The sequence below is a fragment of the Myotis daubentonii genome, chromosome 16 (genome assembly GCF_963259705.1).
Source record: "Myotis daubentonii chromosome 16, mMyoDau2.1, whole genome shotgun sequence".
Taxonomy (NCBI): domain Eukaryota; kingdom Metazoa; phylum Chordata; class Mammalia; order Chiroptera; family Vespertilionidae; genus Myotis; species Myotis daubentonii.
In genome coordinates, this window is record NC_081855.1 from 24,626,867 (window position 1) to 24,649,025 (window position 22,159).

The 22,159-nt window shown below is 38.1% G+C and overlaps 1 protein-coding gene and 1 pseudogene across 3 annotated transcripts in view; one reads left to right on the forward strand and one right to left on the reverse strand.

The window, feature by feature from the left end:
- Positions 1-22,159, reverse strand: part of TAOK1 (TAO kinase 1) — a 117,657-nt gene that overhangs the window by 70,081 nt on the left and 25,417 nt on the right. The window lies entirely within an intron of this gene.
- Positions 14,710-14,808, forward strand: LOC132219496 (U2 spliceosomal RNA; annotated as a pseudogene).

Below are 22,159 nucleotides of genomic sequence, written 5' to 3' on the forward strand. Positions count from 1 at the left end.
ACACTGAGACGCGCGACTCCTTAGGGCTGGGCAGAGAATCAGCCATAGCTGCTTGCTTCGCCCTTTGATTCCCTGAGACCCCGCCCCACCCAGGCTGCGGCAGAGGCTTTTGCATGTGAATGTACCGGCCCTTTGCAAACTGATAATTACCTAACTGCAGCCGAGCCAGGCAGACCCGGAACTTCCAAGAGAAGGCCCAAGGCCCCGCAGCGGCTTGCACTGCTTCACAGCTGAGCCTCTTCGTGGCTCCTGCTGTGTGGCCTCAGGCAGAGGCTGAATTAGCACCTCCTTAGATCCAGGAGCCACTGTACCCAGTGGTCAGAGGGGGACCATCCAGATCACAACTCCTCAGATCCATAAGGGACACACTCAGGGAGCAGACTCAGTGAGCACCAAAGCCCCACTGAAGCAAGTCTTGCCCTAGAAGGGTGTCTTTAGCACAGAAGTTCTCCCACTTCAGACACAGCTGATTCTCACAGCCAATTGGCCTGGAGGTCAATTCCTCCCAGTGATCCTACAACAACCAAGGCACCAAGAGTGCACCAAGAGTGTCCACCTTAGGTAACTGGGGAGGCTGAGCCACTGGGCCCTACAGGACACCTAGCACACAAAGCCACTCTATCAACACAGGGAAACAGCCAAAATGCGGAGACAAAGAAACAGGTCACAAATGGCAGAAATGGAGGAAAGCAAACGACTGGATATAGAGTTCAAGGCCACGTTTATAAGGTTTTTCAAGAATTTTATGGAAACCGCTGATAAATTTAATGAATCCCTCAATAAGTATAGTGAGACCATGGAGGACATGAAAAAGGACCAACTAGAAATTAAGCATACACTGACTGAAATAAAGAATAATTTACAGAGATCCAACAGCAGACAAGAGGATCCCAAGAATCAAGTCAAAGATTTGAAATACAAAGAAACAAAAAATACCCAACCGAAAAAGAAAAAAGAAAAGAGATTCCAAAAATATGAAGATAGTGTAAGGAACCTCTGGGACAACTTCAAGCGTACCAACATCAGAATTATAGGGGTACCAGAAGGAGAGAGAGGGCAAGATACTGAAAACCTTTTTGAAGAAATAATGACAGAAAACTTCCCCTACCTGGTGAAAGAAATGGACTTACAAGTCCAGGAAGCGCAGAGAACCCCAAACAAAAGGAATCCAAAGAGGACCACACCAAGACACATCATAATTAAAATTCCAAGAGCAAAAGATAAAGAGAGAATCTTAAAAGCAGCAAGAGAAAGACAGTCAGTTACCTACAAGGGAGTACCCATATGACTGTCAGCTGATTTCTCAACAGAAACTATGCAGGCCAGAAGAGAGTGGCAAGAAATATTCAAAGTGATGAATAGCAAGAACCTGCAACCAAGATTACTTTATCCAGCAAAGCTATCATTCAGAATAGAAGGTCAGATAAAGAGCTTCACGGATAAGAAAAAGCTAAAGGAGTTCATCACCACCAAACCAGCATTATATGAAATACTGAAAGGTATTCTTTAAGAAGAGGAAGAAGAAAAAGGAACTCTTACCATTTGCCAAAGCATGGATGGAACTGGAGAGCGGATAAATACCACAGGATCTCACTCATTTGTGGAATATAATGAACAACATAAACTGATGAACAAGGACTGATCCAGAGACGGAGAGGCATTGATTGGACTGTCGGGCCTTGGAGGGAAGGTAGGGGAGGGTAGGGGTAAGGGGGAAAGATCAACCAAAGGACTTATATGCAAGCATATAGGCCTAACCAATGGACACGGACAACGGGGGGGTGAGGGCATGAGCGGGGGGGGGGGGGGGTAGAGGGTAACGTGGGGACAAGGACACATATGTAATATCTTAATCAATAAAAAATATATTAAAAAAAAAAAAGACACTCTGTTAAGTGGATCCTGGGAACAACTACCAACAGTACAATTTCAATGACAAGTGGAGTGGTTAACACGTTAAGTACCCTGTCAGTCACCGGTGACTGACACTATATTTTCCGTCCGGAAGACAAAACAGGTTGGGCGCTTAATGTGTTAATGGAAACTTGCACCACTTATTATAAAGGGTGAAGTGGATCTATCCATCTAAGTCCTGCTTGAATGTGAATTTCTTTTTCCAAAATGTTCTCTGGTTATCTATCTGTAAGACACTTCATTTTTTTTAAAAAGTTCTTTATTAATCATCTCATATAAAATTTGCACAATCACTACAGATAAAGTCCCTAAATCAGGGGTTCTCAACCTGTGGGTCGCAATCCCTTTGGGGGTCGAACGACCCTTTCATAGGGATCGCCTATGACCATAGGAAAACACAACAATTCCTCAACCTTTCTTTGTCTCTCATTACACTGGCAGAATATACTGTGGTATTTTATAGAATGCTACTAAATTTGTGCTTCTCTTACTTTTCTTTAAGATTAGATTCTGATTTTTCATCCCCAGCCAAACTACTACAAAAGTGATAGTATATCCTCTTCAGGGTATCACAGCTGGAGGTATACAAGGTCTGTCTGTTCTCATTGGTGTTACTAATTTTCATCACCACTCAAGGTGTTTTCTGGGTGTTTTTTCCCCAATGTACATAGTTATAGTTACTGCTCCTACCTTGTATCTAAGAAGCCATCTGTGGGAAGATACTTTTAAATGTAAATGTCCTGCTCATCAAACTTTCCCCCTAAATTTGGCAACCAATGAAGAATCGAGCCCAAAACAATCTTCACTATGATGATTACAAAATGGTATTTGCCAACTCTGCCATTCCCTTCACATTTATCAGTCAGCATTCTGCTATAAGGAAAAAGCCCCCTTTTCATCCATCCATCCCTCATCTATCATGGAAATCATGAATTCCTTTTTTATTTGATGGGTTATAATCCATTACTATCTTTAGATTGATGCTCAGACTGTTCCAGATTTGGACAGTGAGAGGAGCCCCTTCAAACTGGTTCTAGTATCCATTTGACAGACCCCTTCTTTTTTTTTTTTTTTAAGTACTTTTTAAACTTACTGTCACAAGATGTCCTAAGGCTTACCTTTTATGTTCCCTGCCCCCACAAGAGAATAAGCCATTCCTCCAAGGAGCTCTTGTTCCTTTCAGTGAGAAATTCAAGACCTGAGTGCTAAGTTGGGTGTCACTGTAACTACAATCTTGTAGCAGATAGAGTTAATTAATTAGTTGTTAGTTCCTCTAATTCCTATCCAATCCCATAGGGTTCTTTCTTACCTTCCCTGATTCCATATTTCTATCAGTGGATTTAGGCTATAACAATTATTTCCCTTAGTCCTAATACATTTAAGAAAAGGCATTCCTATTATTATTTTTTTTAATATATTTTTGTTGATTTCAGAGAGAGGGAAGGGGAGATAAGAATAGAAACATAAATGATGAGAGAGAAAGAATCATTGATTGGCTGCCTCCTGCACATCCTACACTAGGGGATTGAGCCCGCAACCCTGGCATGTGCCCTGACTAAGCATTGAACCGTGATCTCCTGGTTCATAGGTTGATGCTCAAACACTGAGTCACGCCAACTCAAGGTGTTTTCTGGGTGTTTTTTCCCCCCAATGTACATAGTTATAGTTACTGCTCCTACCTTGTATCTAAGAAGCCATCTGTGGACAGATACTTTTAAATGTAAATATCATCTATTCTTGTTATATATGTATATTTGTGTGTGTGTGTGTGTGTGTGTGAGAGAGAGAGAGAGAGAGAGAGAGAGAGAGAGAGAGAGAGAGAGAGAGATTCCTACTGATACTTCCAATTCCAATCCAACACCACAGGGTTATTTCCAGCCTTCCCACTTTCCTTATTTACAAATAAGGAATTTGCTTCTTTCTTAGGCAGTAAGAAAATGGATTCTCACTATCTACAATACATTTACATATTTATTCAAATCATATATATATGTATATATATGTGTGTGTGTGTGTGTGTGTGTGTGTGTATATATATATATATATATATATATATGTATATATGTATATGTATATATATGTAGTAGTTTCACAACTACCATACCATGTCACTATGAAAAATAAAGTAACTAGAGTTCCTTTCATCTTTAGTCTTAGGAGTATTCAGCCAAAATATTTATTGTTTCCAAAATAACTTAAGGTTAGTTCTTTTCCTCCCACCCCCTTCTGTGTATTTATGTTATTTATAGTACAGTTGGGTTCATTAGTTTCCGTCTGTATTCCATTTGGGTTTCCTTATATAATAGCTTTTATTTTCAAATGAACACTAATGAACTTCAGTAAAATTCTTTCTGTGGTGTACACATTGAAGTAGATCACGTTTTTCTGGCAATTATTAATAAAATTACCATAAATATTCAGGTATAGGATTTCGTGTGAACTTGAGTTTTAATTTCTCTTGGATTAATTCTAGGAGTGGGAATACTGGGTCATATAATAATGGTATATTAAACGCTATTTCAAAACTGCCAAACTGTTTTCCACAATGGCAAGACCATTTTGCATCGCCACCAGTAATAATTATTTGCAATTGCTCCACATACTCCTTAGCATTAGATACTGCCTGTGCATATTTCTTTCTTTTTGTCTTCATTTTTAAGCAATTCTAATAGGTTTTTAGTGATATCTCATTGTGGTATTAATTTATTTCCCTAAGGACAAATGATATTGACCATCTTTTCATCTTTTTTGACCAACCATATTATTATTTTTACTATTGTTGTTATTATTGCTATTATTTTAGTGTAGACCTTTTGCTTAATTTTTATTGGGTTACTTTCTTATCACTGAGTTTTGAAAGTCCTTTATATATTTAGATATGTTACTTGCAAATAAATTTGCCAGTCTGTAGCTTTCCTTTTCTTCTCTTAACAGTATCTTTCAGAGAGCAAAAGTTTTAAAATTTGATAAAGTTCAATTTATAAACTGTCTTTTATGGATAATTCTTTTGATATCCTACTTATGAACTCATTGCATAATACAGGGTAATAAAGATTTAATTTTTTTCTATATTTTATCCCAGAAGATTTATAGTATTATGCTTTACATTTAGAAATATGGTCCACTTTCCATTAGTTTTTGTAGAAGGCGTGAGACAAAGTTTATTTTTATGTATATGGATGTCTAGTTGCTCTGGCACTACTTAGTGAAAAGAGTATCCTTTCTTCATTGGATTGTCTTTGCACCTTTATTAAAAAATCAATTTATTGGAAAAGGAGCACCAATATCGCAGCATAGGTAAACACCTGTACTCACCACAACCACGTTAAAATTACAGCTAAAATATCTAACAATCATCATTCAGAACCCCCTGAAATCTGGCTCCATGGAAGTCCTACAACTAGAGAAGTAAAGAAGAAAGCACATTAAACCGGTAGGAGGGGCAGAGGTGGGAACCGGGCTGGTTCAACACCCACATGTGACTTTTTTTTTTTTTTTTAATTGGGACAGATATCTAGGCTGCAGAGGCCTCCTGAGAGGAGTAAGGGGTCCCAGCCCTACACTAGACCCCTTAGCCCAGGGGTGGGCAAACTTTTTGACTCGAGGGCCACAATGGGTTCTTAAACTGGACCGGAGGGCCGGAACAAAAGCATGGATGGAGTGTTTGTGTGAACTAATATAAATTCAAAGTAAACATCATTACATAAAAGGGTACGGTCTTTTTTTTTTTTTTTTTTTTTTTTTAGTTTTATTCATTTCAAACGGGCTGGATCCGGCCCGTGGGCCATAGTTTGCCCACGGCTGCCTTAGCCCCACACCAGACACCTCAGCCCAGGCTTCCAGTATCGGAAAGTGAAGTCCCCATAACTTCAGGATGTAAAAACTAGCAGGGATTATGGCTGAGTGACACAGAGGCTACCAGAGTCCCAGCAGTTCCTCTTAAAGTGCTGGCATATGGATATACTCAGAATTGCTCCCTCTGAGCTCCAGCACTGGGGCAGCAGCTTCGGGGGATCCAGGAATACGTGAGGAGGAACTGGATTGTCCATCATCGGGCAAGGACTCAGGAGCGGCTTTCTCCCTAACAGGGGTGCTCACAGGGTTCACTGTTCCTATGCTAAGACCTCCCCACATCGCAGAGCTGACTGGCAGGAGCGATATCTGAGTTTTCATTAGCCTGGCTCACACTGTTTGCTCTGCCCTGGTGATTCCGAGACCTCACCCCACCCAATTTGCAGCCCCACCCAAGCTGTTTGCAGTGGCTTTTCCATATGAATGGCCTGTCCTGGCACAGGCTTCAGACTTTCCTAAAATCTTTCAAACAAGCAGCAGCTAGCATCAGTGTGCCTTATGCCTCTTAATAAGAGACCCAAGACCTGGCACTAGCAGCAGCCTGCCTTGCTTCACAGCTTGGCCTCTCCTGGGCACTTCCAAGCTGAACACAAGTAACAGCAATCGCAGATTGCTCTGTAGCTCCTCTGTAGTTGCTGGCTTTGCACCTCCTGCAAGTCCCCAAAGCCAGTGCACCCAGTAGACAGCTTCAGACCACACAAGATTACAACTCTACAGATCCACGAGCAGCACACTCAAGGGGCAGACTCAGTGAGCACCAAAGCCCCACTGAAGCAAGTCCTGCTCCATAGAGGCAGTCGCAGCTGGTCCTCATAGCCAATTGGCCTGAAGGTCAATTCCTCCCAGTGACATCAACAGTAATCAAGGCTCAACTACAGCAAGACTATGTACACAGCTCATACAGTGGTGCACCTGAAGTGCCCAGCTCAGGTGATTGGGGAGGCTGAGCCACTGGGCCCTACAGGGTACCTACTACACAAGGACACTCTACCAATTCCAGGAGACATAGCAGTTCTACCTAATTCACAGAAACAAATACAGGAAAGCAGCCAAAATGTGGAGACAAACATGTCACAAATGAAAGAACAGAAGAAATCTCCAGAAAAAGAACTGAATGAAATAGAAGCAAACAAACTACTAAATATAGATTCAAAACAATGGTTCTAAGGATGCTCAAGGATCTTAATGAGAGCTTCAAGGAGCTTAATGAGAATTTCAAGAATCTTAGTGAGAACATCAAGGGCATCAAGAAGGACAGTCAGAAATGAAGCATACACTAAATTAAATAAAGAGTACTTTACAGGGATATAACAGTAGAGCAAAGGATGATGAGAATCAAATCAGGGATTTGGAACATGAGGAAGCAAAAAGCATCCAATCAGAAGAGCAAAAAGAAAAAAGAAACCAAAAATATGAAGATAACGTAAGAAACCTCTGGGACATGTTCAAGAGTACTAACATTCGTATCATGGGGGTGCCAGAAGGAGGAGAGAGAGAAAGATATTGAAAACCTATTGCAATTACTTACCTACAAGGGAGCACCCATATACTGTCATCTGATTTCTTAACAGGAACTCTGCAGGCCAGAAGGGAGTGGCAAGAAATATTCAAAATGATGAGCCCTAGCTGGTTTGGCTCAGTGGATAGAGTGTTGGCCTGCGGACTCAAGGGTCCCGGGTTCAATTCCGGCCAAGAGCATGTACCTTGGCTGCAAGCACACACCAGTAGGGAGTGTGCAGGAGGCAGCTGATCAATGTTTCTCTCTCATCGATGTTTCTAACTCTCTATCCCTCTCCCTTCCTCTCTGTGAAAAATCAATAAAATATATATTTTTTAAAAAATGATGAATAACAAGGACCTACAACCAAGATTACTCTACCTAGAAAAGCTATCATTTAGTATTGAAGGTTAGATAAAGAGCTTCACAGACAAGAAAAAGATAAAGAAGTTCATCACCCCCAAACCAGTATTACATGAAATGTTGAAGGGTATTCTCTAAGAAATGGAAGAGGAAGAAAAAGAGGAAAAAGGATAAAAAATATGAACAATAAAATGGCAACAAATATATATCTATCAACAATGGAATCTAAAAATCCAAATGAACAAACAAGGAATCTAATGAATAAAATAAAACAATGAATAAAATAGAACCAGAAGCATGGAAACATGGAACAGACTAAAAAACCTCAGAGGGAAGGAAGGGGAGGTGGAAAGAGATTAAACAACAAATTTATATTCATATATGCATTACCTATGAGCGTAAAGTGGGGCAGGAACCGAGTGGAGGGTGACAATGGGGTGGGGGGGGGTTATTATTGTGGTATCAGATAAACATATGTAATACTCTCAACAATAAAGATTTATTTTAAAAAGTCAATTTACTGTATTTGTGTGGGTATATGTCTACTCTATTTTGTTTAATTTATTTATGTATTTATCCTTTCAACAATATCATACTATCTTAATTGCTGCAGGTTTATAGTAAGCTGTTGTAATCAGGTAGTGAGTTCCTTAACTATTCTTTCTCAAAATTGTTTTGGCTACGTTAGTTCTTTTGCCTTTCTACAAAATGTTAAAATATGCTAGTCAATATTTATTTTAAAAGCTTGCTGGATTTTTTATTGGGAGTGCACTGAATCTATACATCAATTTGGAGAAAACTGACAGCACGACAGCACTTAGTCTTCCAATCAATATTGTGTATATATATTCACTTATTTGGGTCTTTCATTTTTTCTATCAATGTTCTATGGTTTTCAGCATATAGTCTTGTACCTTTTTGCTGAATTTATACTCAAGTGTTTCACTTTGGGTGTACTATACATAGTACTTTTAAAAACATAAGAAACTCTACTTGTTCACTGCTGACATATTGAAATACAATGGATTTTTGTATATTGATCTTTTTTAAAATATATTTTTTATTGATTTCAGAGAGGAAGGGACAGGGAGAGAGAGATAGAAACATCAATGATGAGAGAGAATCACTGATAGGCTGCCTCCTGCATGCCCCCTACTGGGGATTGAGCCCACAACCCGGGCATGTGCCCTTGACTGGAATCAAACCCAGGACCCTTCAGTCCAAAGGCTGACGCTCTTCCACTAAGCCAAACCAACTAGGGCTGTATATTGATGTTTTATCCTGCGACCTTATTAAACTTATTTATTAGTTCTGGGAGTCCTTTTGTAGACTGTTTGGGATTTTTCAAAGTAAACAATTAAGTTGTGTGTAACATGGTAAATATGTGGATAAGTTTAAAAACTATTCTTGCTCTTAAGATTCTTTAAAATACATATGTCTGGTTAAAGTGAAAATTATGAAACTGAATGTTAGGTGTATAATTATTTAGCTGAAATACATAAAACAAGGCTAGCATAAAGAATATAGAGAAGAACCAAGATTTCTACACTTTCCTTGAAGTGATTAATACTAATAAATTAACTGAAGAGAATGGGACATTCTATTGGAATAAGTAAGATAACAGGAGAGGAAAGAAAAATTTTTAAAAGTGTATATATACAGAAAAAAAATACAATGTAGGACAGAATTAAAAGAGCTATAAGTAACTAAAGAAGAGCACAACATTACATGTCATCTATAGTCACTGCCTGAGAATAAAAGAGTAAAGACAAAATTGGCTATAGGCCTAAAGACAAATGATGCTGTCAAGAAAAGAAAGCAGTGACTAGGAAAAAAGAAAACATATATAATCATTTTGTTTCAAACCAGGATACTGTCTGTGAAGATTCTTTTGGGAACTATTTTAATGAACTAATAAGAATGATCTGAGCCCAGCCGGCATGGCTCAGTGGTTGAGCATCTATCCATGAACCAGGAGGTCACGGTTCGATTCCCAGTCAGGGCACATGCCCAGGTTACTAGCTCAATCCCTAGTGTGGGTGTGCAGGAGGCAGTCAATCAATGATTCGCTCTCATCACTGATGTTTCTATCTCTTCCTCTCTGAAATCAACAAAAATATTTTAAAAAAAGAATTATCTGAAATCACAATGTCAATTAATTATACGTAGATGGTCTTTCTATACTTCTTTTGTATACTTATTACTTTTTTTTAATAACACTAAAAAATTTGGTATAACCATCAAAAATATAAAACTTGCCAAGTCCCTAAAGAATTGAGGTTGGGCCATAGCTGTTTTGGCTCAGTGGATAGAGCGTGGGCTTGCAGACTGAAGGGTCCCGGGTTCGATTCCGGTCAAGGGCATATGCGTGGGTTGCGGGCTCAATCCCCAGTAGGGGATGTGCAGGAGGCAACCAATCAATTGATGTTTCTATCTCTCTCTCCCTCTCCCTTCCTCTCTGAAATCAGTAAAAATATACATTAAAAAAAAAAAAAAAGAATACAGGTTGGTAACATCTTAGAAAATTTATAAATGAAGAAAAAAACTTTCGTAAAATAAATAAATGACTTCGCGCTATAATCATACAAGATCTGCCACATGTATTGGCAAGCTACCTGTTTCCCAGGCCCCTGTTCTGTGGCCCATCTATTGACATCATGTTGGTTCTATTTAAGGTATTGGAAAATAAAAGAGAATGTTTATCTTCCTGGCAATCTAGATAGGGATCCTTTTAGACATCTGACTCTGGTTTCAAATACTTAAGCTACAAGTCCTTGATTAACTTTGTTGATGAGACAACCACCAAAGCTGGCTCAATTAAGAGTATTTTTAAATTTAATGCGATCCCTACTGCCAATTAATGAAAATTCAGAGATATGTTATAAGAACTATTAATCTAAAAAATTTGACAAGAGGTTCTTTCCTCCATATACCCTATAGACAGACACTGCACATTTAGCCCTGTTAAAGTGAAAAGAAACATAAATACAGAAGCACACATTCATGCACATATACTCACACATGAAACACATAAACACACTCCCACATGGGTTTATTTGATACCACAAAATACAAAGGTTGGTGACTTAGAAATGGAATTACAGCAAAAATATTCAATTCTGGGCTACATTCAAAATTTACTCATCTACATGGTGCACTGTTTCCCAGACATCGAGACAGTTAACAGAAAACACCTGCTCAGAGCAGATGCTCTAGTCTCCTCCTCTATGCTTTCATGCAGTATACCTGGGGTTGTCCTAACCTGAGCCTAAATTTCCTAACTTCCTAAGTCAGCTTTTTGTTTTGTTTCCCTCCCTAATTTTATTATACAAATCTGTCAGGCATGATGCTAAGTTGATATAGCACGGTGAACCTTTACGCCTACCACTAGGTCAGAAGTCAGTAACTTTTTATATAAAGAGCGAGATATTAAATATTTTAGGCTTTATGAGCCAAATACATGGTCTTCTTTTTCTGTTGCATATCCTTATTCTTTTTTCAATGTAAAAACCATTCTTAGTTTGAAAGATGAGCAAAAACAGTTCACAGGCTGGATTTGGCCCAAGGGCTCTGTAGTTTCCAACTCCTACCATAGAATAATCCTTGGTTAACATTTTGCCACATTTGCTTTTAGACTCTCTATCTCAACATATATAATGTTTTCACTACATTATCATTATTTTATTATTGAAGAGGATATGAGTAGACATTCTCACTCTTAGTTCCAAAATACTTGTTCATATCTCTCTTGAGAATAACAACATTCTCTTGAATAACCACAGTACAATTATCAAATTTAGGAAACTTAGCATTGATATAACACTATTATCCAATATATATATATATATATAGTCCATATTCAAATTTCACAAACTATCTCAGTAATATCCTTTATAGGAATTTTTTCCAATCCAGGATCATGAACATTGTGTTTAATCACCAGGTCTTTCCAGAGCCAGCTCCTGATAACTAGCTTAAACTAATTTGCTTTTGTTGCCCTGGTTAATCCTTACTTCTGGGACTATGAGACATCCTCTATCAACCACAGCTCTCTGAAATAATCCAGCCTGGTAAAACCACCCAGAAACTATCGCATAAGAAGGTCCAAGCACTAGAGAATCACACACCCCCAAAAATTCTATTCCATGGGTGAGGAAATACAATGTGCACCTTCTTACCTTGTTAGAAAAGCAAGTTCTCTTCATGCTATCAATTTAAACTTTTAAATGTGTTTTCACCTCTGCACCCTCACTGTCAATATCTAGTTTAAGCCCTCAGCATTTCTTTCCTAAATTATTACAAAAGCTTCATAATCAGTCTTTCTTCTTTGATTTTTGGCACATGCAATCTTTTCTCCACACTGCAGTAAGAATAAACTTTCTATATCACAAATGGAAAGACAGGATTTCTGTTGTACCTCACTTCCCTCAAAACTTCAGAATAAGGCTCACATTTTTTTAGTATAGTGGAGGAGGCTCTCTTCGAGAGTCCTCACTTGTGTTTCTTTTTTACCTTTCTCTGATCATATCCTTAGTTCCCACTACAACCTTAACTCAAAACATAACTACACCAGTCATACACTTCAACAAAGACTACTGACAAGTTCTGGATTTGGGATAATCCAATTTTATAGTTTTATTTATTTAAAATGTTAAACCACTGATATTTTGCTGATATGCGATTTAATTCAGTCCCTTTAATGAAAGGAAAAGGACAATAATATTATTTCCTCCATTAGATAGATTATTTGGAAAGGTCTAAAGAGAGCCTACTGAAATGTTATACTTTTCAACAGTAACAATGAAAGACCAAAACTCCAAAAACACATATTTTTACAGAAGGACATATGAAAAGTCCATGCAAATAATATTAACTAAAGGAAATTTCAATACTAATTCTTGCCATAATGCTTGTGCTAGACAATCCCTAAAGCCCAAATTAACCATAAAGCAGGCATCTATGTAAAACAATTATTGGAAACTATCAGAGAGCAACACATGCAGGCAAGACTTTAGAGACTAGAATCCTCCAGAGAAGAACAGTATATAAAGTGAGCTGTAAATTTACTCCAGCTTCATGCCTGAATTTGTTGTACAGGAAAAGAGTCCAAAGAGACAGAGGCCAAAGACAGGAGCTTCCAAAGTGGCTGGAATTTAAAAGGCACAATCTTAGAAAAGACAGCTGAAAAGCAGCTCAAAAATCTGCAAAGTAAATAGTAAACTCCCAAGTATGTATCTGCATAAGACTCCCAAAAACTCAGCAAAAAACAGGCAGCTGGAAAACGAAAGCGATTAACAGAGCTTTCAGAAGACAAGAAGAGCTAGAGAGATGGAGGTGGGAATTCAAACCCACTAAAATGGTTGAGCCTTGAAATTCAGTTGGGATTCCAGAAGAGCCATGCTTTAAGAATAAGGGCCAAGGCCCTAGCTGGTTTGGCTCAGTGGACAGAGTGTCAGCCTGTGGACTGAAGGGTCCCGGGTTCGATTCTACTCAAGGGCACATGCGTGGGTTGTGGGCTCAATCCCCAGTAGGGGGCGTGCAGGAGGCAGCCAATCAATGATTCGCTCTCATCATTGATGTTTCTATCTCTCTCCCTGTCCCTTCCTCTATGAAATTAATAAAAATAAACAATTTAAAAATTTAAAAAAAGAAAAGAATAAGGGCCAAGGCCTACTAATAAGGGAAAACTGATGTCAACTAGCCCTAACAAAGGTTAAAACAAAGCCTCTCAAGGTGATTCACCAGTATTTTATCAGCTTGCCAAAATAATAACAACTGTTTTTAAGAAAAATAACATCATTCAGAACATCTACAAATTCTCCTTTAGAATGAAGCAATCAAAAATTATGTCATGCAGCCCAGCTGGCATGGCTTAGTGGTTGAGCATCGACCTATGAACCAGGAAGTCAGAGTTCGATTCCTCCTTGGGCACATGCCTTGTTTGCGAGCTCAATCCCCAGCAGGGGCATGCAGGAGACAGCCAAATCAATGATTCTCTCATCCTTGATGTCTCCTCTCTCTTTCCCTCTCCCTGGCTCACTGAAATCAATAAAAGTGTATTTTTAAGAAATTATGTCATTCTAAAAAATGGACCAAATACTGAAAAGGGAAAAACTAAAAATATAAACAGACCCAATGGGGATTCAGATGTTGGAGTTGCCAGAGACTTTTTAAAAAACAAACAAAATGGGAACCCAATAAATATTTTAGAAGATATACAAGAAAAATTGCAAAAAGAAAGCTGAAAGACAGAGTTGAAATACTAAGCATTTTTTACATTAATATTTGAGAAGTGGTAAAAGTGCCAATTTAACTAAAGTAAATCAAGAATATAGCCATTATAATCGCTATGGTAACAGAATAATAAAAATACATTATCAAAAGGTTAATAGAGTTAAAATTTGTATTACTCATGTCTTTTTGTGTACTATAATTTGACATCTGGGGCCTTGCTATCAAAAAAGGTCTGCCATTCCCAGGTTTGGCTAATTCCTAGACTCTAGACTAGAGAGAGTAAACAAGCACATCTTACATATACAAATCACCAATCCAGAGCCGATTATCTTCAATGACTCGCACTCTGAACCCCCATCTCCCGATCTAATCGGCATAGGCCAAGTAATGGACAACTAGGGACAACCTCTATACTCCTGCCACTCCCGTTCCTTCCCACAGAAATCACAATAAAGGTTTTTGCCCACGTATTTCCCTTGATTCCTCTGCCTCCTCAACTAAACCAGTACTTCTTCATGTGTCCCCCTTTTGGCATGGTGTACTTCCTTTCCTTGGGATCTGTGTGTTTTACAAACTATCTATTCTTTTCTTTTTTACTGTTAATCCTCACCCGAGGATATGGATGTTTAGAGAGAGTGGAACGAGGTAGGAGGATATAGAAAGAGAAACATCCATGTGAGAAAGAGACATCAATTGGTTGCGCCTCCCACACACACTGGGAACGAATCTGCAACCCAAGTACTGTCCTTGACCAGGAACCAAACCTGTGACCCTTCAGTGCATGAGCTGAGGCTCTTCCAGTGAACCACAGTGGCCAGAGCACAAACTATCTTTCAATGGCAGTTATAATCGCTTCTCGGCCTTTTGGCTAAGATCAAGTGTAGTATCAATGGCAGTTATTACCTGACCTGTTGGCTTCCTCATATGTGAATAATAATAAAACCTATACTTTAAAACAAAAATAACAATATATACTTGACTAATGCAAAAGATGACAAGAATGAGGAGGAATAAAGGAAGAACAGATAGGACAAATAGAAATCAAATAGAAAACAATAAACTTATGTCCAGCTATATTAGTGACTGCATCAAATATAAATATGTAAAACACTTCAAAGAAAACAACGATAAGATAGAGGAAAAAAACTCCTTGACACTGGTCTTGGGAGCAATTTTCTGAATATGACACCCAAAGCACAAGCAACACAAGCAAAAATAAGTAAGTGGGACTACCCCAAATTGAAAGCTCTGTACAGCAAAAGAAAGAATCAGCAAAGTGAAAAGCAATATATGGAATGGGAGAAAATATTTGCAAATCATCAAGAAAAAAAGAAGAGAAGGCTTAAATAAAATCACAAATGAACAAGAAGTGAAAACTGACACCACAGAAATATAAGGAAATAATACAAACAATTACATGCCAACAGATTGAACAACCCTAACAAATGGATATATTTTTATTTTTTTTAATATACTTTTATTGATTTCAGAGAGAAAAGGAGGAGAGAGAGACAACGGTTCTCAACCTGTGGGTCGCAAACAATGAAAATACATCCTGCATATCAGATATTTACATTACGATTCATAACAGTAGCAAAATTACAGTTAAGAAGTAGCAACGAAAATAATTTTATGGCCCTAACCGGTTTGGCACAGTGGATAGAGCACTGGCCTGTGGACTCGAGGGTCCCGGGTTCGATTCTGGTCAAGGGCATGTACCTTGGTTGTGGGCACATCCCCAGTGGGGAGTGTGCAGGAGGCAGCTAATCGATGTTTCTCTCTCATCGATGTTTCTAACTCTCTATTCCTCTCCCTTCCTTTCTGTAAAAAAATCAATAAAATGTATTTAAAAAAAAAAGAAAATAATTTTATGGTTGGGGGTCACCACAACATGAGGAAGTGTACTAAAGGGTCGCGGCATTAGGAAGGTTGAGAACCACTGGATTAAAACAACAATGATGACAGAGAATCATTGATTGGCTGCCTCCTGCATGCCCCCTATTGGGGATCAAGCCCACAACTCAGGCATGTGCCCTTGACCGGAATCGAACCTGGGATCCTTCAGTCCACAGGCTGACACTCTATCCACTGAGCCAAACCAGCTAGGGCTGGATATATTTTTAGAAACACACAATCTTCCATGGTTAAATTTGGAAGAAACAGAAAATCTGAACAGACCAATAACTACTAACAAAATCGAATCTGTAATAATAATAGTAATAATAATAACTTCCAACAAGCAAAAGCCCTTGACCAGAGGCTTCACAGATAAACTTGACCAAACATTCAAAGAAGAATTAATACCTATCCTTCTCAAGCTATTCCAAAAAACTGAAGAGGAAGGAAGGCTCACAAACCCAATTTAGAAGGCCAGTATTACCCTGATACCAAGACTGGACAAAGTCACTACAAAAAAATAAAATGATAGGCCAATATCCCTGATAAACATAGATACAAAAACCTCAACAAAGTAATAGCAAATCAAACTCAGCAATATTAAAAAGTTCATACACCATGATCAAGTGAAATTTATTCCTAGGATGCAAGGTTGGTTCAATACCTGAAAATCAAATTAATATGCTACACAGCATCAACAAAATGAAGAATAAAAATCATATGATCAGCCCTGGCCAGTTATACTCAGTGGTTAGAGTGCGTCGGCCCATGGACTGAAGAGTCAAGGGTTCGATTCCTGGTCAAGGACATGTACCTTGGTTCCAGGTTCCCCACTCCAGCAGGGGTGCGTGCAGGAGGCAGCTGATCGGTGTCTCTCTCTCACGTTGGTATTTCTCTCTCTCTCTTGCCCTCCTCTTTCCCTTCCACTCTCTCTAGAAACCAATAGAGGAAATATCCTCAGGTGAGGATTTTTAAAAAATCATATGATCTTATCAATAGATGTAGAAAAAACATTTGACAAAATCCAACATCCTTTTATGATAAAAACTGTCAGCAAATTGGGGACAGTGAGGACATATCTCAACATAATAAAGGCCATATATAACAAACCCATAGCTAATATACTCATTGAAAAGCTGAAAAGCTGAAAGCTTTTTCTTTAAGATCAGGAACAAGGCAAGGATGTCCACTCTCACCATTTTTAGCACAGTATTAGAAGGTCTAGCCACAGCAATCAGACAAGAAAACAAAATAAGAGGTATCGCAATTGAAGAAGTAGAAGTAAAACTGTCATTTTTTGCAGTAGACAGACTATATATACTCAAGATTCTGCCATAAAACTAGTAGAGCTAATAAATGAATTAAGTAACAAGACAAAAAATTAATATTTAGAAATCAGTTTCATTTTAAGACATCAATAATGAACTATTAGAAAGAGGAATGAACAAAACAATCCCATTTACAATTGCATCAAAAAGAATAAAATACCTAGGAATAAACTCATAGATAGAGAACAAATTGACAGTTGCCAGACAAGGGATGAAGGTGGAGGGATGGGTGAAAAGGTGAAAGGGATTAAAATTTACAAATTTCCAATTATAAAAATAATCATAGAGTTGTAAAGTACAACATAATTAATAATGTGTTAATTACTTATTAATTTAATTAATATATAGTTATTATTTTAATAACCATGGTATCTGATGGGTACTAGACTTATGGATTGATCACTTTGTAAGGGATATGAATGTCTGATCAGTATGTTGTACACCTGAAACTAATATAATATTGTATGCCAACTGTAATTGAAAAATAAGTAATAAAAAAGATCAATACACATAAATCAGCTGTATTTCTATACAGCAACAATGAACAATCTAAATGGCAATTAAGCAAGTAATTCCAATTACAACAGTATCTAAAAGAATAATAGACTGATGAATACATTTAAGCAATGAAGTTTAACACCTATACATTGAACATTGCTGAACAAAATTAAAGAATCTCTAAATGAATGTTTAGAAAGACATTCTGTGTTCATGGATTGAAAAATTTAACACTGATTCACAAGTGGAAACACAGAGGAAAAGATATAGAGCTTCCAACCACCATTTATGAAGCCCTCTACCTGCCAGACATCAAGTTTTTTCCTAATGTTTATGCATTGCTGAAGGTCCTATGTATTCTTCCTGTGATAAAGGTTGAGAATGAACGCTATGAAAATGGGCAAAAGCATGAAGCTCACGACTAACCTTTGAATAGCAAGAGTTTTAAATTTCCTATTAAAAATCTGTAATGAACAGTTAAATTACCAGAGAGTGAAAGAAACGTGAGCTTGCCAAACAAGGATTTCAGTGTAAATTTTGTCTTTATTCGATAATCTTAAACAAGTTACTGTTAAACATTGAAGGAAGAACCTGCCTTCCACATCTGGGTGTGGCTGTTTATATTCCTTTGTTGAGCCTATATCTTCATAAGCTTTTTAGCAAGTATATGTCAAACACTTCTGTTTCATGGTCAAGCCAGGATCAGAGGCCATGGATACTGACAACAGATTGGTCTGTTTTATTCTGTCTTTTTTCATGATTACATCTACTGCCTCGTCTTGATTTATAAGCAAAACCTAGTCCTAGACAATCTACAAAAATGTGTTTTGTAGCTTATCTAGGAATAATACAGAAAATATTGCTGTTATTTTTGGTGAAGAAAGTCAATTTTGTACAGTTTATTTCGACGTAAATAAAATGTGCATTATGCTAAGTGAAATAAGCCAGTCAATAAAGGAAAAATACCACATGATCTCACTCATTCATGGACAATAGAGACCATTATAAACTTTTGAACAATAATAGATATAGAGGCAGAGCTGCCTCAAACAGATTGTCAAACTGCAGCGGGAAGGCCGGGGAGGGTTGGGGGGCAGGAGGTAGGGGGGTAAGAGATCAACTAAAGGACTTGTATGCATGCATATAAGCATAACCAATGGACATAAGACACTGGGGGATAGGGGAGGCTAGGGGACTGTCTAGGGCGGGGGGATAAAATGGATACATATGTAATACCCTTTGTAATACTTTAAGCAATAAAAAATTAAAAAAGAAAAAAAAAGAAAAAAGAAAAAGAAAAATTTAACACTAATTCAGATGCCGATACTACCAAACATGATCTATACATTTAAGCAATCCCTATCAAAATTCCAACATATTTTTTAACAGAAATGGAAAAGCCAATCCTGAAATTCATATGGAATTACAAGGGGCCAAAAATAGCCAAAATTATACTTAAAAAGAACAAAGTTATTCCTGACTGCAAACTTACTATGAAGCCATATTAATCAAAATGGTGATATATTAGCACAAAGATGAATATACAGACAAAGAGAATAGAACTGAGAGTTCAGAAATAAACCTATTCAATATGGCTAATTGATTTGACAAGGAAGTCAAGAAAATGCAATGAGGGAAAAATAATCTCTTCAACAGATGGCACTAGGACAGTGATGGCGAACCTTTTGAGCTCGGCGTGTCAGCATTTTGAAAAACCCTGTCTTAACTCTGGTGCCGTGTCACATATAGACATTTTTTGATATTTGCAACCATAGTAAAACAAAGACTTATATTTTGTATATTTATTTTATATATTTAAATGCCATTTAACAAAGAAAAATCAACCAAAAAAATGAGTTCGCGTGTCACCTGACACACGTGTCATAGGTTCGCCATCACTGCACTAGGATAACTGGATTTTCACATGCAAAAAAATAAAGCCAGACCTCCACCTCACAACACGTACAAAAATTAACTCAAAATGGATGTAAGAGCTAAGAACATAAAACTCTTAGAAGGAAACACAGAGGTAAATCTTCATAATCTGGATTTGGCAATGAATTCTAAGATATGACACCAAAAATACAAACAACAAAAGAAAAAAACAGATAAATTGGTCTTCATCTAAATTTAAAACTTTTGCACATCAAAAACATTTTCAAGAACGTGAGAAAAACTAGAAAATGGGAGAAAATATCTGCAAATTCTGTATCTGATAAAAATTTAATATTAAGAATACATAAAGAGCCCTAACTGGTTTGGTTCAGTGGATAGAGCGTCGGCCTGTGGACTCAAGGGTCCCAGGTTCGATTCCGGTCAAGGACATGTACCTTGGTCGCGGGCACATCCCCAGTAGGAGATGTGCAGGAGGCAGCTGATCGATGTTTCTCTCTCATCAATGTTTCTAACTCTCTATCCTTTTCCCTTCCTCTCTGTAAAAAATCAATAAAATATATTTTTTTAAGGAATAAAATATATATATATATATATATATATATATATATATATATATATATTATTATAAAAAAATAAAGAAAAAAGAATACATAAAGAACCCTGAGGCATCAACAACAAAGACAAAACCCTAACTTTAAAAAAATGGGAAAAGGACTTAAATAGACATTTCTCCTAAGATATATAAATGGCCAATAAGCACATGAAAACATGCTCAACATTATTAGTCATTAGGGAAATGCAAATCAAAACCACAAGATACCTCTTCACACCTACTAGGAAGGCTACAATCAGAATAAAATAAAATAAGCATTTGCGAGGATATAGAGTAGTGATCGCGAACCTATGACACGTGTGTCAGAGGTGACATGTGAACTCATTTTTTTGGTTGATTTTTCTTTGTTAAATGGCATTTAAATATATAAAATAAATATAAAAAATATAAGTCTGTTTTACTATGGTTGCAAATATCAAAAAATGTCTATATGTGACACGGCACCAGAGTTAAGTTAGGGTTTTTCAAAATGCTGACACGCCGAGCTCAAAAGGTTTGCCATCACTGATACAGAGTAATTGGAACTCTGCTACCTGCTGGTGGTAATGGAAACAGTGCAGATACTATGATGTAGTTTGGCATTCCCTCAAAAACTTAAGCATAGTATTACATGTGATCTGATATTTTCACTCTTAGGAACACAGCAAAATTTAAAAACAGGAAATGAAATAATTGTATGCCAAAGTTCACTGTAGCATTTATTCACAATAGCCAAAAGGTGGACACAATATAGTGTCTACCAATAGATGAACAGATAAACAAACCATAGTATATACACACAATGGAATATTATTCAGCTATAGAAAGGAATGAACTACTAATAGATGTTACAACATGGATGACCTGTGAAGAGATGCTAACCACTGTAAGTGATATAAGCTACACATGAAAGTAACAAGTATCATATGATTCTATTTATATCAAATATTAAAATAGGCAAATTATAGAGAAAAAGTAGAGTAGAGGTTACCAGGGGCTGGGTGGAGGGGGAAATTTGTATTGCTAATAGATACAGAGTTTCTGTTTGAGGTGATGAAAAAATTTTGAAAATCAATAGTGGTAATGGTTGTACAACATTGTGAGTATAATGAATGCCACAACTATTTACTTAAAAATGGTTATTTGATTTCTTTTTAGCATAAAGTACACACATACACACTAAGAAAAAGATACTGGTTCATATCCTTCTGCCAAATAATAATCCTTCATTTTCACAACACTAAAATTGACTCTGTTTGGGACTTTACAGAAGTCAAGTGTTCTGCAATGTTTAATTCTATAGCAATACAAGTAATAAAACAATGAGCTAAAAATTCTAAATATGTGCTCAACCTATGTGGCTTAGTGGTTGAGTGTCAACCTATGAACCAGGAGATCAAGGTTCATTTCCTGGTTAAGGTGCACGCCTGGGTTGCAGGCTCAATCCCCAGCAGGGGGTGTGCAGGAGGCAGCTGATCAATAATTCTCTCTCTCATCATTGATGTTTCTATCTCTCTCTTCGTCTCCCTTTCTCTCTAAAATAAAGAGGTAATATGCAAATTGACTATCACGCCCTCACACAAGATGGCCGCCCCCATGTGGTCCAAGATGGCCACAAGGTGGCCAGCAGGGGAGGGCAGTTGTGGGTGATCAGACCAACAGGGAAGGGCAGTTAGGGGCAACCAGGTCAGAAGAAGAGGGCAGTTGGGAGCAACCGGGCCTGCAGGGGAGGGCAGTTGGGAGGGCCCAGGCCTACAGGGGAGGGTAGTTAGGGGCAACCAGGTTGGTAGGGGAGGGCAGTTGGGGGCTATCGGAACAGCAGGCGAGGGCAGTTGGGGGCTATCAGGCCAGCAGGGGAGGGCAGTGTGGGCAATCAGGCTGGCAGGCAAGGGCAGTTGGGTGTGATCGGGCCGGCAGGGGAGCAGTTAGGTGTTGATCAGGCTGGCAGGGGAGTGGTTAGGGGGTGATCAGGCTGGCAGGCAGAAGCAGTTAGGGGCAGTCAGGCAGGCTGGCGAGCAGTTGGGAGCCAGCAGTCCTGGATTGTAAGAGGGATGACCCCTGTCGAACATCCCCCAAGGGGCCCCAGAT